Raw genomic sequence first — 5,015 nt, 5'->3', positions numbered from 1 at the left:
TGCACCTGATAATGTTTGGTGAAAGTGTGCAGACTCGACCAGGTAGCCGCCTGGCACACCTGTTGAGCCGTAGCCTGGTGTCGTAATGCCCAGGACGCACCCACGGCTCTGGTAGAATGGGCCTTCAGCCCTGATGGAACCGGAAGCCCAGCAGAACGGTAGGCTTCAAGAATTGGTTCTTTGATCCATCGAGCCAGGGTGGCCTTGGAAGCCTGCGACCCTTTGCGCTTACCAGCGACAAGGACAAAGAGTGCATCCGAACGGCGCAGGGGCGCCGTGCGGGAAATGTAGATTCTGAGTGCTCTCACCAGATCTAACAAATGTAAATCCTTCTCATACCGATGAACTGCATGAGGACAAAACGAAGGCAAAGAGATATCCTGATTAAGATGAAAAGAGGATACCACCTTCGGGAGAAACTCCTGAATGGGTCGCAGCACTACCTTGTCCTGGTGGAAGACCAGGAAGGGAGCCTTGGATGACAGCGCTGCTAGCTCAGACACTCTCCGAAGAGATGTGATCGCTACCAGAAAAACCACTTTCTGTGATAGTCTAGAAAGTGAAACCTCCCTCAGAGGCTCGAAGGGCGGCTTCTGGAGGGCAACCAGTATCCTGTTCAGATCCCATGGATCTAACGGCCGCTTGTACGGGGGTACGATATGACAAACCCCCTGCAGGAACGTGCGTACCTTAGAAAGTCGTGCTAGACGCTTCTGAAAAAAGACGGATAGCGCCGAGACTTGCCCTTTAAGGGAGCCGAGCGACAAACCTTTTTCTAACCCAGATTGCAGGAAAGAAAGAAATGTAGGCAATGCAAATGGCCAGGGAGACACTCCCTGAGCAGAGCACCAGGATAAGAATATCCTCCACGTTCTGTGGTAGATCTTAGCGGACGTGGGCTTCCTAGCCTGTCTCATGGTGGCAACGACCCCTTGGGATAATCCTGAAGACGCTAGGATCCAGGACTCAATGGCCACACAGTCAGGTTCAGGGCCGCAGAATTCCGATGGAAAAACGGCCCTTGGGACAGCAAGTCTGGTCGGTCTGGTAGTGCCCACGGTTGGCCGACCGTGAGATGCCACAGATCCGGATACCACACCCTCCTTGGCCAGTCTGGGGCGACGAGTATGACGCGGCTGCAGTCGGATCTGATCTTGCGTAGCACCCTGGGCAAGAGTGCCAGAGGTGGAAACACATAAGGAAGCCGGAACTGCGACCAATCTTGCACTAAGGCGTCTGCCGCCAGAGCTCTGTGATCGCGAGACCGTGCCATGAAGGTTGGGACCTTGTTGTTGTGCCGGGACGCCATTAAGTCGACGTCCGGCCTTCCCCAGCGGCGACAGATTTCCTGAAACACGTCCGGGTGAAGGGACCATTCCCCTGCGTCCATGCCCTGGCGACTGAGGAAGTCTGCTTCCCAGTTTTCTACGCCGGGGATGTGAACTGCGGATATGGTGGAGGCCGTGGCTTCCACCCACATCAGAATCCGCCGGACTTCCTGGAAGGCTTGCCGACTGCGTGTCCCCCCTTGGTGGTTGATGTATGCCACCGCTGTGGAGTTGTCCGACTGAATTCGGATCTGCCTTCCTTCCAGCCACTGCTGGAAGGCTAGTAGGGCAAGATACACTGCTCTGATTTCCAGAACATTGATCTGAAGGGTGGACTCCTGCTGGGTCCACGTACCCTGAGCCCTGTGGTGGAGAAAAACTGCTCCCCACCCTGACAGACTCGCGTCTGTCGTGACCACCGCCCAGGACGGTGGTATGAAGGATCTTCCCTGTGATAATGAGGTGGGAAGAAGCCACCACTGCAGAGAGTCCTTGGCCGTCTGGGAAAGGGAGACTTTCCTGTCCAGGGATGTTGACTTCCCGTCCCATTGGCGGAGAATGTCCCATTGAAGTGGGCGCAGATGAAACTGCGCAAACGGAACCGCCTCCATTGCCGCCACCATCTTCCCGAGGAAGTGCATGAGGCGTCTTAAGGAGTGCGACTGACTTTGAAGGAGAGCCTGCACCCCAGTCTGTAGTGACCGCTGCTTGTCCAGCGGAAGTTTCACTATCGCTGAGAGAGTATGAAACTCCATGCCAAGATACGTCAGTGATTGGGTCGGTAACAGATTTGACTTTGAGAAGTTGATGATCCACCCGAACGTCTGGAGAGTCTCCAGTGCAACGTTCAGGCTGAGTTGGCATGCCTCCTGAGAGGGTGCCTTGACAAGTAGATCGTCCAAGTAAGGGATCACAGAGTGTCCCTGAGAGTGCAAGACTGCTACCACTGCCGCCATGACCTTGGTGAACACCCGTGGGGCTGTCGCCAGACCAAATGGCAGAGCTACGAACTGAAGATGGTCGTCTCCTATCACGAAGCGTAGAAAGCGTTGGTGCTCTGTAGCAATCGGCACGTGGAGATAAGCATCTTTGATGTCTATTGATGCTAGGAAATCTCCTTGAGACATTGAGGCAATGACTGAGCGGAGGGATTCCATCCGGAACCGCCTGGCGTTCACATGCTTGTTGAGCAGTTTTAGGTCCAGAACAGGACGGAATGAGCCGTCCTTTTTTGGCACCACAAAAAGATTGGAGTAAAAACCTTGTCCTTGTTCCCGAAGAGGAACAGGGACCACCACTCCTTCTGCTCTTAGAGAATGCACCGCCTGCAGAAGGGCATCTGCTCGGTCGGGATGTGGGGAAGTTCTGAAGAACCGAGGCGGAGGACGAGAACTGAACTCTATCCTGTACCCGTGAGACAAAATGTCTGTTACCCACCGGTCTTTGACCTGTGGCAGCCAAATGTCGCAAAAGCGGGAGAGCCTGCCACCGACCGAGGATGCGGAGGGAGGCGGCCGAAAGTCATGAGGCAGCCGCCTTGGAAGCGGTACCTCCGGTTGCTTTCTTGGGGCGTGAGTGAGTCCGCCAGGAATCAGAGCTCCTTTGCTCTTTCTGAGTCCCTTTGGACGAGGAGAATTGGGGCTTGCCCGAGCCTCGAAAGGACCGAAACTTTGACTGCCACTTCCTCTGTTGAGGTTTGCTTGATCTGGGCTGGGGTAAGGAAGAGTCCTTACCTTTGGACTGTTTAATGATTTCCGCCAATTGCTCACCAAACAGTCTGTCTCCAGATAATGGCAAGCTGGTTAAACATTTTTAGAAGCAGAATCTGCTTTCCATTCTTTTAACCACAAGGCTCTGCGCAAAACTACAGAGTTGGCGGATGCCATTGAGGTACGGCTCGTAGAGTCTAGTACCGCATTGATAGCGTAGGTCGCAAACGCAGTCATTTGCGTAGTTAAGGACGCCACTTGCGGCACTGCTGGACTTAAGAAAGAGTCCACCTGTGCCAGACCAGCTGAAATAGCTTGGAGCGCCCACACGGCCGCGAATGCTGGAGCAAACGACGCGCCAATAGCTTCATAGACAGATTTCAACCAAAGGTCCATCTGTCTGTCATTGGCATCTTTAAGTGAAGCCCCATCCTCCACTGCAACTATGGATCTAGCTGCAAGCCTGGATATTGGAGGGTCCACTTTTGGACACTGGGTCCAGCGTTTGACCACGTCAGGGGGAAAGGGATAACGTGTATCCTTCAGACGTTTGGAAAAACGCTTGTCCGGATAAGCATGGTGTTTCTGGATTGATTCCCTGAAGTCAGAGTGGTCCAGAAAAGTACTCAATTTTCGCTTGGGATACAGGAAATGGAATTTCTCCTGCTGGGCAGCTGCCTCCTCTGCTGAAGGGGCTGGTGGAGAAATATCCAACAGCCTATTGATGGCCGCTATAAGGTCATTTACCATGGCGTCACCATCTGGCGTATCCAAATTGAGTGCGGCGTCAGGACAAGACTCCTGATCACCCACCTCTGAACCCTCATATAGGGACCCTTCTCGCTGAGACCCTGATCCGCGTGATGACGTGGAGGGTCTCTCCCAGCGAGCTCGCTTAGGCGGCCCTGGGACTGTCATCAGAGTCAGAGCCCTCAGCCTGTGATGCCTGGGACCCCCTTGAAGTACGGATTAGTTCCAACTGAGGGGGACCGGGGAACATAGCACAGCAGTGTCCATGGCCTGAGCAACTGGCCTGGACTGCAAGGTCTCCAGGATTTTTGTCATAGTCACAGACATTTTATCAGCAAAGACTGCAAATTCTGTCCCCGTCACCGGGGCAGGGTTCACAGGCGTCTCTGCCTGGGCTACCAGCACCATATGCTCTGGCTGACGAAGTGCCACTGGGACTGAACATTGCACACAATGAGAGTCGTTGGAGCCTGCTGGTAGATTAGCCCCACATGCTGTACAAGCAAAGTATACAGCCCGTGCCTTGGCACCCTTGCGTTTTGTGGATGACATGTTGCTGTCTCCTCAGAGCAATATAGGGGTATACAGCCAAGAAGCGACCGTACAGTGCAGTATATATATATATATATCTGGTACAGGAAAAAGTACACCAATACACACTGTGGCACTAGTGGGGCCAGCACTAATGTGCTGCTTACCGCCCGCTAAACGCGGGTGTGTGGTCGCCAGAAATCCCTTGTCTGGGTCTCCCAGAGCCTGTGTCCGTCCTCCAGCCAGACTGCATGCAGGAATGGCTGCCGGCGTCCTGTGGAGGGGGGGGGGGGGCGGGCCCTGGGCGTGCTCAGACCAAAAGCGGGAAACCTGCGTCCCACTGTGCCTAGTGAGAGGGCTGGAGCATGTAAATAAGGCTCCAGCCCTCGGCGCTGACGATTGCACAGCGTCTGTCCCATTCCCTGATTGACAGGGAGGGGGCGGGAACGAAGCGGAGCTAGGCCGCAAAAGCCGGGGACTAAATTTATAAGCGCCGCCCGCCGTAAAAGCGCGGTCGGCGCTAAGTCCCCGGCGCACTACAAGTCCCAGCCGCGCCGCCGCTCCGAGAGTGGCCGGCGCGGTAGTTCCCAGCACATGAATCCACACAGCTAAGCTGCTGTGACTCAAACCCCAGCGTGGAGCGCTACTGTCCCCGGCGCACTAACACACCCAGCAAGTCTGGCGTGTGCGTGCCTGT

This window comes from Anomaloglossus baeobatrachus, chromosome 10 (assembly GCF_048569485.1).
Source record: "Anomaloglossus baeobatrachus isolate aAnoBae1 chromosome 10, aAnoBae1.hap1, whole genome shotgun sequence".
NCBI classification, from domain to species: domain Eukaryota; kingdom Metazoa; phylum Chordata; class Amphibia; order Anura; family Aromobatidae; genus Anomaloglossus; species Anomaloglossus baeobatrachus.
Note: the sequence above shows the minus strand (reverse complement) of the source record.